General features: G+C 44.2%; 1 protein-coding gene and 1 long non-coding RNA gene across 3 annotated transcripts in view; one reads left to right on the top strand and one right to left on the bottom strand.

Annotated features, from left to right (window-relative positions):
- The window catches only part of LOC134739640 (uncharacterized), a 49140-nt gene extending 38454 nt beyond the window's left edge, over positions 1-10686 (bottom strand). Inside the window, exon 1 of the long non-coding RNA XR_010126495.1 lies at positions 10491-10686. This is a non-coding gene — a long non-coding RNA (uncharacterized LOC134739640). The remainder of the gene's footprint in view (positions 1-10490) is intronic.
- Positions 1-13369, top strand: part of GLRA1 (glycine receptor alpha 1) — a 112141-nt gene that overhangs the window by 12521 nt on the left and 86251 nt on the right. The gene's annotated exons all lie outside the window — the stretch shown is intronic.

Below are 13369 nucleotides of genomic sequence, written 5' to 3'. Positions count from 1 at the left end.
CCTCAGTTAAAGGTAGTTTCCTCAATGTGACCTAAAACATCTAGTAGGAAAAAAAAAAAAAAAAAAAAACAGTCTTCACAGGAGCCAAATAAGAGACTGCATTATGCCCAGAGAGAGGGTGCTTGAATAAATGTATTGAATATGGCTTGGACTGTAAAAAGCTATACCTACTGAAAAAAGGAGGTGATACGGCCCAGTAAAAAATGTAATGCTCCGTGCTGCCCAAAATTGGACAGCCTAGATATTAGAGCAAGATTTTCCTTCCCCTGCAAATTCTGCTCTAACTTTGTAACTAGTCTCAGCTTTTCCACGCCTAAAATGAGACGGAACTATGTAAAGACTATGGGTCATTCCAGCTGTCATTGCCTAATTCTTAAATTAAGTTGGCATATTGAAGGCCCAGCAGTTAAAAACTCTAGCTTGGGGCTCGGCACGGTGGCTCACATCTGTAATCCCAGCACTTTGGGAGGCCGAGGCAGGAGGATCACGAGGTCAGGAGATCGACACCATCCTGGCTAACACGGTAAACCCCGTCTCTACTAAAAATACAAAAAAAATTAGGCGCGGTGGCGGGCACCGGTAGTCACAGCTACTCGGGAGGCTGAGGCAGGAGAATGGCGTAAACCCAGGAGGCGGAGCTTGCATTGAGCAGAGGTAGTGCCACTGCACTCCAGCCTGGGCAAAAGAGCGAGACTCCATCTCAAAAAAAAAAAAAAAAAAAAAAAAAAAAAACTTAGCTTGGGAATCAATCATACATATTCCGAAATCCTAGTTATACTACTTGCTATGTGTATGCCTTGGAGCAAGATTATTTTTAAAATTGCTAAGCCTCAATTTTCCTCATCTGTTAAATGGGAATTACAATTATCCCTTCCTGACAAATTATCATAAGTATTAAAAGGGAGAGGGCATATAGTTGGCATTGCATATGGCACGCAACAAGTGTAAAAAGCAGGAAAACCACTATTACTATAATTAAAGTAGGATAAGTGCAAAGTGTTGTGGGAGCATACAAAAGAGCCTGATTAACTCAGTCTGGAGGTGGGAGACAGTATAAATTGAAGATATTTCACATGACTCAGGATAATTAAACTGGGCCATAAAGAATGACTAATTTACCAGGTAGGCAAAGAATATTAGGAGAGTGAGGCAAACAAAGGAAAAAGGCTTGCAGAACAGTCAAGCTGAATGATGTTGAGCTCAAGTCCACTGGATAGGCCAGGCATCCACCCTGTTACATTGGCTCAGCCCAGTCCTGCTCTGCCCTATTCTCTCCCAATGGGCTTTCTATCAATTAGAAGCCCAGCTGAGGGAGGATAATTTGTTCATTATCCAAAAAATATTCATTAATTCCTATGATAACCAGGAGTTGTTCTAAGTTCTGGGGATAGATACATTGAGGAACAGAGTCATGGTCCCTGCTCTAACACACCTTAACTTCTAGTGGGGGGTACAAACAACTAAACAAATTGAGAAACTATAGAATTGCAGGACCTGGTAAGTGCTATAAACCCAATAAAGCAAGAGAGGGTGACAGGTAACAGTCTACTATCAGCTCCACCCTCAAGGTGCCTACACTTTCATACATCTCCATTATCTCCCTTAAGCCTTATATTATAGGAGATGGGCAGGTTGGAGAGGACTGTTCCTTGTTATAGTTGAGGAAACTGAAACCCTGAGGGGAAAAATGATTCATTCAAAGTCACACGGCCAGTTAGTATCATGGGCAGGCAACCTCATTCCATGCAGAAAAGTCAAAAATGGCCAGAATGAATGATTACGAGGAGTGGAGAGAGAAGGGAAGGCAAATAGCAAAACAGTCTGTACAGTAGGATCCCATTTTTTTTTTTTATATGTATTAATGTTCTCTTATGGAGACAAATTCTACAGAAATGGACTGAAAACTGTTTATAGTTGTTATTATCTCTTGAGAATGAGACCATGGGGAACTTTTATTTCCTGCATTAAATATTCCTGTAATACTTGAATGTTTTACAACAATATATATTACTTTTGAAAAGCTGGAAAATATATTTTTTAATAAAAGAGGATGCCAGAGAGTATGGGCATTCAATCAAACTTAGAGCCCACCTTAATAAAAGGCAACCTGTACCAGATAGGAAAGAAAGACATTTGGAGTCACCCAAACTAGTGCCGTGTTGATTGTTTTCTCTAAGTAAAAATCAGCCTAGAGGCTGAAACTATTTGGTGTATTTAGAAGAATTTTCTGAACAAATGGAAGTTGCTTTTCCCACAGAAGTGATTGTGCTGGAAGCAAAACGTCACTGGAAAATGGAAGGCTAGAGTTATATTATAGAATTGGGTGCTGAGAACAACGTGATGGATGGTGCATACTCTCATCAGGGTGACTGGAGCCCTACCCAATTCATTGTGCAATTTCATAAAATACTCCTACTCATGACAAAAAAAAAAAGTTAGAGATGGAAACAATTACATGTCCCAGTTCTTTCAGTTCCCAGGGAGGAACTGTGGCCAGAGGGAAAGGGACTTGTCCAAAGTCAACAGTAAATTAATGTCCAGCCCAGACAAGAACTGAGAATTCCAAGTCTCTTATTACCATGACAACTTTCCCTAAAATCAAATCAGAGTTACACCAATAGTCTACAAGATACACTATAATGGTACAGGATAATTTTCTCTTATTTTATTTTACTAGGGACCAGAACTTACCAATTCCATTATGATACTGATAACATTTAAGACTAAAAATCAAACTAAAAATAATTAAATAACAGTACATAAATCGGGCAAAACTTATTATATGACATGCAAGTGATTTTGGTTTGGAGAATACGGCACTCTGTCATCACATCTTAAACACTACCTGGGAGAAAATGGAAAGTATCAGAAGGACTTCTTAAACTGTGTCAGTTCTGAGCAAGGCCTAACTTTACTCTTAACTTCCAAACAGCTTCTTCTCAGGGTAAGTCATGGACATGGGCTGCAATTTGAATTCAAATGGTTGGAGAAAAGATGGTGCCTTTGGGTAAAAAGTGCACACATTCAGGAAGCAGAGCACAGCTGAGATCAGGTCACCCTTTGTGTAATTTGCTGAGTCTCTATTTGAGCTATATTCATAGTTTTCTTTTCTCTCCTTATGTTAGAATGACATCTGTGACTCTCAACCCTTCTCCTTATGGACAGAAACCCTTCTAAATAATATTTATAATTAATAATACTAGCAAATATGAATAACATATATTTAGAACCTACTATACACCAGAAACTTTTCAAAAAACTTGATATGTATTAACTATTTCATCTTTATAGCAACCTTATGAGGAAAATACTATGATTATCCCCAGTTTGTAAATGAAGGGACTAAGGCAGTGATCTTACCAACCTAGGACCCCTTTAGGGCACCTTGGCAATTCAAGTTCAAAGTCTTCATATGGAGAAAGACAGTGGACAAATCTCTCCAAAGATGTGGTGGGGTAGGATGGAGAAAGTAGATAGAGGAGGAAATTTTCCTCTGAGGAGGAAAATTGAGGGGCTCACCCCAAATCACAGCCACAATGGGAAGAACTTGACAACACACTTCCCTTTCAATTCTTCTACCCAAACTCCTGATTTTGTTTTCATTTAACATTGTGGGATTAAGAAGAAACAAAAGAGAAGAAAGGGTATTGAGCAAGAAATAAAATGAACAATTAAAAAGAAAAAACAAGAAAGGGGAGAGAAATGTGGAGATAAGCAGAGTAATAAAGAGGGAAGAGCACTCAACTCAGATCTACTGTGGGTTCCACTAAGGACTCATTCTGTGAATCTCTTTCTGTCTTGGAAATGCATTCTTCTCATCTGTAAAACGAATGAGTACACTGTACTAGAGGACTTCTGAGATCTCTCTCAACTCCATCATCCTAGGATTCAGAAACAAATGAAGGAAAAGGAAGAAGGTAGAGAAACCAGAAGGGAAAAAGAATGTAGGAGGGAAGAAGCAAAGGTGTAGGAGGGAAGAAGCAAAGGTTAAGGAGGAATGATGACAGGAGGAGGAAACAAGAGGATAGAGAAAGGAAGACATTTTCCAAAGCAGTTGGAATCTGCTTTTCTTGTTGAAAGAAAAGGAAGGATCCTCACGTCAAGAATTCCAACAATAAAAGCTTTCTCTTCATGCAACTAACTCCATGTTTCCTGCTGGTGGGACCCATGGCTGATGTTGGTAGGAGCCTAGACTGATGTCTACAGAACAGGGGTCTGAATGGATACCTGGGAGGAGACAGGATGCTGCCTTGTTCTCAAAGCCCAGGAAGGAAGGCTGCCGAGAGAGCCCTCAGAAGGGCGGCGCTTCCTCCTCTTCCTCACCTCTTCCTCCTTTTCCTCATCCACATCTTCCTCCTCCAGGCTAGATTATGGACAACAATTATTAGCATATTCCCAGGCTATGGGGAAAGTCCTGGGGAAATGACTAGAGAATGTGCCCAAGGGAGCCACAACTGCAACATTACAGCATTGTGCCTGCTAGAAAGAATCCTGGGAATCATCAAAAGGAGAAAATCCCAGGCAAGAAAGAGACCTTCCAAGGTCATCTTCTCCATCTCTTGCCTCTGAGCATCCCTTCCCTAATTGTCCAGGGGCTGCAATCCAAACCAAAAGATTTAGCACAGAATAACACTCAGTCCTATCAGCTAATCTTTTCACAACTGTCTGAGCCATCCCAGGCCTTGAGACCTTTGTAGACAAAGACAGTGCCTCCAATTGATTGAACTCTAATGCATATGGCACAGTGCTGGACATATAGTGGGCTCCTCAAACCCATCTGATATTTGATCCATAGGGTGACATGGTTTATTAGCTGTGTGGTTCTAATCTTTCTCCCAATAATGTCTATTCTATTGCTTAACATTTCAGTCTAAACATTCTTCCTTTTGTTTATTCCACTGTCCCTGTTTTATTTTTTTTTTTTTTTTTTTTTTTTTTTTTTTTAAATTTATGAAGTATTTATTGATCGTTCTTGGGTGTTTCTCGGAGAGGGGGATATGGGAGGGTCATAGGATAATAGTGGAGAGAAGGTCAGGAGATAAACACATGAACAAAGGTCTCTGGTTTTCCTAGGCAGAGGTCCCTGCGGCCTTCTGCAGTGTTTGTGCCCCTGGGTACTTGAGATTAGGGAGTGGTGATGACTCTTAAAGGGCATGCTGCCTTCAAGCATCTGTTTAACAAAGCACATCTTGCACCGCCCTTAATCCATTTAACCCTAAGTTGACACAGCATATGTTTCAGAGAGCATGGGGCTGGGGGAAGGCCATAGATCAACAGCACCCCAAGGCAGAAGAATTTCTCCTAGTCAGAACAAAATGGAGTCTCCTATGCCCACCCCATTCTACACAGACACAGCAACAATCTGATCTCTCCTTCCTTTCCCCACACTTCCTCCCCTTCTCTTCAACAAAACCGCCATCGTCCTCATGGCCCGCTCCCGATGGTCGCTGTCTCTTTGGAGCTGTTGGGTACACCTCCCAGACAGGGCAGCCAGGCAGAGGCGCTCCTCACGTCCCAGACAGGGCGGCCGGGCAGAGGCGCTCCTCGCTTCCCAGATGGGGCCGCCCGGGCAGAGGCGCTCCTCTCCTCCCAGACGGGGCGGCCGGGCAGAGGCTCTCCTCACATCCCAGACGATGGGCAGCCGGGTAGAGGCGCTCCTTACATCCCAGACGGGGCGGCCGGGCAGAGGCGCTCCTCGCTTCCCAGAAGGGGCCGCCCGGGCAGAGGCGCTCCTCGCTTCCCAGACGGGGCTGCCCGGGCAGAGGTGCTCCTCACTTCCCAGACGGGGCCGCCCGGGCAGAGGCGCTCCTCACTTCCTCCCAGACCGGGTGGCAGCCGGGCAGAGGTGCTCCTCACCTCCCAGACGGGGCGGCCGGGCAGAGGCGCTCCTCACCTCCCAGAGGGGGCGGCCGGGCAGAGGCGCTCCTCACTTCCCAGACGGTGTGGCGGCTGGGCAGAGGCGCTCCTCCCTTCCCAGATGGGGCAGCCAGGCAGAGGCGCTCCCCACTTCCTCCCAGACGGGGTGGCGGCCAGGCAGAGGCGCTCCTCACTTCCCAGAGGGGGCGGCCGGGCAGAGGTGCTCCTCACTTCCTCCCAGACGGGGTGGCAGCCGGGCAGAGGCACTCCTCACCTCCCAGACGGGGCAGCCGGGCAGAGGTGTTCCTCATCTCCCAGACGGGGCGGCCGGGCAGAGGTGCTCCTCATCTCCCAGACGGGGCGGCCGGGCAGAGGTGCTCCTCATCTCCCAGACGGGGCAGCCGGGCAGAGGTGCTCCACACTTCCTCCCAGACGGGTTGACGGCCGGGCAGAGGCACTCCTCACCTCCCAGACGGGGCGGCCGGGCAGAGGCGCTCCTCACTTCCCACATGGGGTGGCAGCCGGGCAGAGGCGCTCCTCACTTCCCAGACGGGGTGGCGGCCAGGCAGAGGCGCTCCTCACTTCCCAGATGGGGCAACCGGGCAGAGGCGCTCCTCACTTCCTCCCAGACGGGGTGGAGGCCAGGCAGAGGCGCTCCTCACTTCCCAGACGGGGCGGCCGGGCAGAGGCGCTCCTCACTTCCTCCCAGACGGGGTGGCGGCCGGGCAGAGGCGCTCCTCACCTCCCAGACGGGGCGGCCGGGCAGAGGTGCTCCTCATCTCCCAGACGGGGCAGCCGGGCAGAGGCGCTCCTCACTTCCTCCCAGACGGGGTGGCGGCCGGGCAGAGGCGCTCCTCACCTCCCAGACGGGGCGGCCGGGCAGAGGTGCTCCTCATCTCCCAGACGGGGCAGCCGGGCAGAGGCGCTCCTCACTTCCTCCCAGACGGGGTGGCAGCCGGGCAGAGGCGCTCCTCACCTCCCAGACGATGGGCGGCCGGGCAGAGGCACTCCTCACTTCCCAGATAGGGCGGCCGGGCAGAGGGGCTCCTCATATCCCAGACGATGGGCGGCCAGGCAGAGACGCTCCTCACTTCCTAGACGGGGTGGCGGCGGGGCAGAGGCTGTAATCTTAGCACTTTAAGAGGCCAAGGCAGGAGGCTGGTAGGTGGAGGTTGCAGCGAGCCGAGATCACACCACTGCACTCCAGCCTGAGCACCATTGAGCGTTGAGTTAGCGAGACTCCGTCTGCAATCCCAGCACCTCGGGAGGCTGAGGCGGGCAGATCACTAGAGGCCAGGAGCTGGAGACCAGCCCGGTCAACACGGCGAAACCCCGTCTCCACCAAAAATACAAAAACCATTCAGGCGTGGCGGCGCGCGCCTGCAATCCCAGGCACTCGGCAGGCCGAGGCAGGAGAATCACAGGAGCCCGAGGCAGGGAGGTTGCAGCGAGCCGAGATCACGGCAGTACAGTCCAGCTTCGATAACAGAGGGAGACCGAAAAAAGGGGAGAGGGAGAGGGAGAGGGAGAGGGAGAGGGAGAGGGAGAGGGAGAGGGAGAGGGAGAGGGAGAGGGAGAGGGAGAGGGAGAGGGAGAGGGCCACTGTCCCTGTTTTAAAGTCCAACCTGTCATTTGCCTAAGGGGACAGAAATTAGCATGTACCTGCCACTGCAGAAGTGAAGTAAAATACTCACCTATGAGGTGACCTCTCCAAGTCTAAAATTTTTCCCAATGAAGAAGTTGAGTAGACAGTGTCACCAAATAAATGAGAGCCACAGATACAAATAGAAAGATCATAGATAATTTTTCACTTAATATATAAAGAGCAACTTCCGTATACCAGCTTCTTGGCTAAAAAATTTATCTGTATTTTTTTTTGTAAGTCTTTTAAAATTAGGCCATATTCTCAGTTTATAGATGAAGAAACAGGCTCAGAGAAGTGAAGAAATAGGCTCAGAGAAGTTAAGCAACTTTCAAGAACACCCGAGTAAGTAATAAAGTCACAGTTCCAGCCCACTCCTCAGCTGTCATCCTTACAGCATGCTACTGAGCAGAGAAGTTCAGCCTCTCCTTGAATACTTCCAGTGACAAGAAACTCATCATCTACTCAGGCAGCTTCTTCCATTGTTGGGTGGCTCTAATGGTCTAAATATTCTTTCCTCACATGTATCAGGCAGCCACCTTGCTCTTTAAAAGTCCGACAGGTCTTCCCTGGTCACTTGGAACAAGTCAGTGGGCTGTAGAAGGTACTCAAACTATAAAATTATAAAGACCTGGCTCCATTCCTACCATTCCACCTATTAACCACGTTAACTTTCAACCAAGTCACTTCTGCCTCTGTGCCTGTTACTTCATCTGTACAACAGATACACAAATACATACCTCATGTAGTGTTTTGGAGAAGAAAAAATAAATAATATTTGCAAAGCTCGATGTCTGGAAAATAAAAATACTCAAAAAGATTATTTTATTAAGTTGGGTCCCTCTTCCCCCAACAGCCCAACGGACCGATTCCTCCTGCCTAAGTCTTCTCTGAGCCAAACACCCACAGAGTCTTTAATTATTCCTTACAGGTCAATTTCAAGTTTGTTTACCAGCCCAATTGTTCCCTTTTGGACCTGCTCCAGCCTGTTAATGTCCCTCTTAAAATGCAGGACCTATAACTGAATATAATAAATTAGCCAAGATGTGAAGTACAGCCCACATCCAGTATTTCCTGCATTCCTGACTCTTTCAGTCTTCAGATTCTTCTGAAGTTCTTAAGAATTATTAGGTTAAACTTAGGCTGGCATAAGATTTTAGTGCAGATTATTTGAACCTTATTTTTATTTGGAATAATTGCTAACATACTCAGGAGTTTCTCTGTGCCTGGCACTGCAGTTCTCACTTAATATGTATTTTCTTACTTAGCCCAACAATTATAGAAAGTATCCCTATTATTACCCTTATTTTACTGATAAGGAAACAAATTTGAAAGTGTTAAGTGACTTCCCTAAGATCACACAGCTAATAAATCAGAACCAGCTAATAAACGGCAGAATCAGATTTGAGTCCACCATGCTATCCTACCCCCCATTTCGAGCATTTAGGGAATGCTTGCAAAATGTAAGTACTTTCAGGGATTAAAAAAAATGAATATGACACAGGCAGAAGACATATGCAGGGCAATTTAACAGAAAAGGAAATGCAAAGCACGAAGCAATGTTGGGCTTCTGAACAATCTGTCACTAAGAGCTCGCTTTCTCCCCTCCAGCACATTCCAATGTCTACAATTTCATGGGCAATGTGAGTCAGTGGAGAAAAAGGGAAAAGGTGGAAGGAGTCACCTCTCTCGTTTTCAACTTTTACTTACTCACCGTTGCCTTCAGCCCTTGCCCCTAGCACACTGCCTTATGAAGAATTAATTTTCAATGAGAGCCAAGTTGCTGGTCCTGGGGGGTTGGGAGGGGCTCCTTTACTCTGCTATGGCCTTTCTGCCTCAGAAATATTTCTAGCTTTGACTCAGCAGTTTTGCTTCTAGGACATGAACAGAGGTTTGTGACCAAGGGGGTTTTTCCAGCATAATTTATAATAGTTAAAAATTGAAAATAATATAAATGCCTATCAATTGTGAGAGAGCAAAATGAATACTAATTTTAAATGACTGCGTAAGCCAGCCACACACTGGCATACGCAGTCATTTAAAATTGTGTTTCTAAAGGTTTAATAGCAATAGAAAATGCTCATTTAGAATCTTCAGTCAAAATAAAGAGGAAACAACACGGATTATAATCTGTAGAGGAAAAAAACCTGGAAGAAATTTAGCACTATGTTAACAGTAGATATCTAGATAATCGGATTTCTAGGTGGGTTTTCATTTTTTTCCTTGAACTTCATTGTATTTTCCCAATGTGCATTTTTTGCTTTAATCATCAGAGAAAAATGTTATTTTTTAAGAGTTGAAAGAATCTGGTCTGAGGGCAACCAGCCAGCTTGTGAAAAATAGTTTTTGCCACTGGACAGTTTCCATATGTGCAGCAGCAATTACTGCTCTGTTACCATCATACCATCTTAATCCTATTGACCAAAATGCCAAAGTAATACTATTAATTTACTACATAGCAGATAAATTACTAGGAGCAAGTAGAACTACCCGAGATTGCTATGGTACTCTTCTAGGGTCAGAGTGAGTGGCCCTTCTAGATTCCAATATAAAGCACAAAAAGCTTCTGGAAGTTCATATATTCATCCCCCATCACGAAGCCTAGGTCTGCCAACTCTCTTTGAATCAACAAAAATTGTATTGAACATTTACACTGTGCCACACACCAAAGCGAGCACTGTAAAAGAATGCTTATTCCTTACAACAACCTTATGACCAACAACTACTATCATCCTCATTTTACAGATGCAGAAACAAAAATTTAGACAGAATAAGTAACCTGTCCAAGGTCGCACAGCTAGTAAAAGCCAGAGCTTGGATTTGATGCCAGAGTCCATGTGCTTAGCCCTGGAGCATGCCCTGTTTCAGCCAAAAAAAAAAGTTCTTATGCTTTCTTCCACATTATTTTAAATAGTAATTTAAAAGTTAGAGCAGGAGCTATCTACACACTATGGATGAGGAAGCTGGTGGTTACATGTAGTAAAGGACTTACCCAAGATCATACAAGGAAGAATTGCAACAGGAAGAAATCAAACCCAGAATCTCTGACTCCACATTCACAGCTTGTCGCATTTCCAAGGTTGTTTCTCTTTGCCTCTGAGACACGCAACAAGTGGCAGAAGGCAGTGGGACTCAGGACCCCGTTTGGTCCCCCTGCGTGTTAGAAAGAGGTGACCTGCTGGAGGATCTTGAAGGTACAGGGTAAAAAGGACAGAAATCCCAAGAAGAGAAGAAAATCTCAGCAAGGACCCTAGAGCTCCTTTATCCTGAAAGGGTAAAGGGGCATTGGCCACAGAGCCTTGTCGTTTCTTCATCATCCATCACTCTTCCTTCCATCTCGTTAAGTCCCACAGGATGTCAATGATACTTTTCCTGAATTCTCCTAAGTAAATATTCCTTCTAGAAGCTTATATTAAACCACAGAAGAGTAGAAACTTAAAATCATGCATATTTGAATTGAGTGAGCTGTTTTAGCAGATTTGAACAGCTGCTCCAAAACTTATGCCAAAATTTTGCCTCGATTAGATTTATGTATCAGCTCTGCCACTAAGTCACCTTGATTAAGTCAGTCAATCTCCCCAAGTCTCAGTTTTCTCATCTGAAAAATAGAAAAGAAAATACTTGATGTTTCATAAAGTTGCTGGGAAGATTAGAACACCTGTATGGAACAGTTCTTAACTGTGGATGGCAACTAGAAAGTATTTGGTCATTGGTAGTAGCCTTTGCTATTCTCAGTTAATCTCTGAGTCAGTTTTCTTATCTATAAAATGGAGATGATAGTCTTGCAGGGGTATAGTATACATTTCTTAATTTATAGCAGGTGATCAATGAATGTCTTTTTTAATGCACAGAATGACTAGGTCTCATAATTCTATGACTCTACTATTCACTTCTTGCCCAAGACTTTGGAACCTGCTGAGTGAAACAAAGAAGTTCCACCCCACTGAGCATAGCTGCAGCTCTGACTCTGTCTTAGAGGATTCAAGGGAATCAACAAAGCCTATTTAGAGAGCATTATTAGAGCCCTGGAGCGTCCCTAAAACTCTGTATTTACATGCAAATACCCACTTCAGCTAAACCGTATCAACTCACAGTTAAGTGCTCACTTTTTGAAGACCAGTCACTCCGTTTATTAGAGGCAGCTTCAGGTTTTAATCCAAATTGCCCTTTCTACAATTTAAAATCATTTCTTCCTCAGTGCCTAGTGAGGACTGTTTATTTTCTGAACACCCTCCTTTGAATCATGTCTTTGGATGCTTGAAGACCACACACATCCCAGCTCCACTCCTGTGAAACCTCTGTTTTCTCTGGGATAAATACTATAGTTTTGCTGATGCATTTCCTATGGGTTCATTGCAACTTGGCTTTTTTTTTCCACTCTGAATTTGAACTAGTATAGACTTGGAAAGGAAAAGTGATACGTTTTTTCTGATGGCCCTGGATATTAAAGCACTTATTTGTTCTCACATAAGTTTTCCTCTACTAGTTTGAGAGTCCCTGGAAAGCAATGGCTATTGCACATTCATCATTGATATAGTTAAGAGAGAAGTCTGTAAGGTCAGGTGAACCTGGATAAATTATTTAATCTCTATGGACATCACTTTTCTCATCAGAAAAACAGAGGTAATTATACCCCAACTCAAAGGGTTATTTTGAGGATTAAGTATTGCAAATAAAGCTTTTGGTGTAATGCCTGGTACAGTACTTTATAACCACTCAATAAGGGCTGGCTGTTATTATTTTATTTGTGACCTCCTCTAACACCTAGTATAATCTCTGACAATATAATAGGAACTTCCTAATTATTTTAAGTAAATAAGTAAATGAAATAATAAACTAATGCTATCTAAAATGAGATTATCAGTATCTAAAAGTACCTAATGAATAAAGTTGACTAACCTGAGAAATGAAAGTTTATTTCCACAGCATCTGTAAAATTACTGTGATCCTTTGCCATTCTAAAGGCAGATAGTATTTTCAAGATGAGCTAACTGAGAAAAGGGTAAAAAAAAGGCAAGTTGACTACAGAGAAAGTGTGACAGAAATGATGTAATAAACAGTCAAGAAGGTTTTGTCTGTACCGTGATTGGTTCTGGGGAATGGCCAAAGAGTCAAGCAGAAGATAACCCAGATCAAACCTGGAGCCCTCCAGTTATGTTATGGTTCTACCATCTGAGACTGAGCAGACCTCCTACCTTTCAATCGTGCCTCAGTGTCATCACCTGGACATGGAGATGCTGTCACAAGGCTGGCATGAGGATCAAAGGTAGTGATGGATTTAGAAGTGCCATAAAAACTGAAAGTGTTACATGTGTGCAAGTGATTATCAATTACATTGTTCCCAACCTATGTTTTCCAATTCCCAGAGCTCCAAAATTCTCAGTTGTAATTCCAGAGTTATGGGGAAACATTTATATCATGAACCAGAGAGGCTTCTCAGAGGGACTCTGCAAATCACTATCACTTGGAAGAGTCAATAAATTATAGTGATTAATACCATGAGCTTCAGAGACCAGTTGTCTCATGGGGCTACCACTTACAAACTGCATAACCTCAGGTAAATTTTCTGAAAATGAAAGTGTCGGCTTCCTCATCTGTAAAATGGGGATAATGATGTCATCTTCATGGTATTGAGAAGATTAAATCCTGTGAAATATGTAAAGTATCATGAATGATAGCCATTACTGTCATTAGCTAATATCATGTCTTCATCTGTTTTTATCCTACTGCTATGTCTCCTCAATATCTATACTCCCAGGCCTTTGCAACCTCAAATGACCAATGCCTGCTGATTAATGCAATCTTTTTTCCCAAAACTTTCTGTCCAAAAGCCTGGGCTCCATTCTCTGCAAAGACACATTTCTCCAGTGA

This window comes from Pongo pygmaeus, chromosome 4 (genome assembly GCF_028885625.2).
Source record: "Pongo pygmaeus isolate AG05252 chromosome 4, NHGRI_mPonPyg2-v2.0_pri, whole genome shotgun sequence".
In the NCBI taxonomy this organism is placed as follows: Eukaryota; Metazoa; Chordata; class Mammalia; order Primates; family Hominidae; genus Pongo; species Pongo pygmaeus.
Note: the sequence above shows the minus strand (reverse complement) of the source record. Positions and strands in the feature narration are given on the sequence as shown.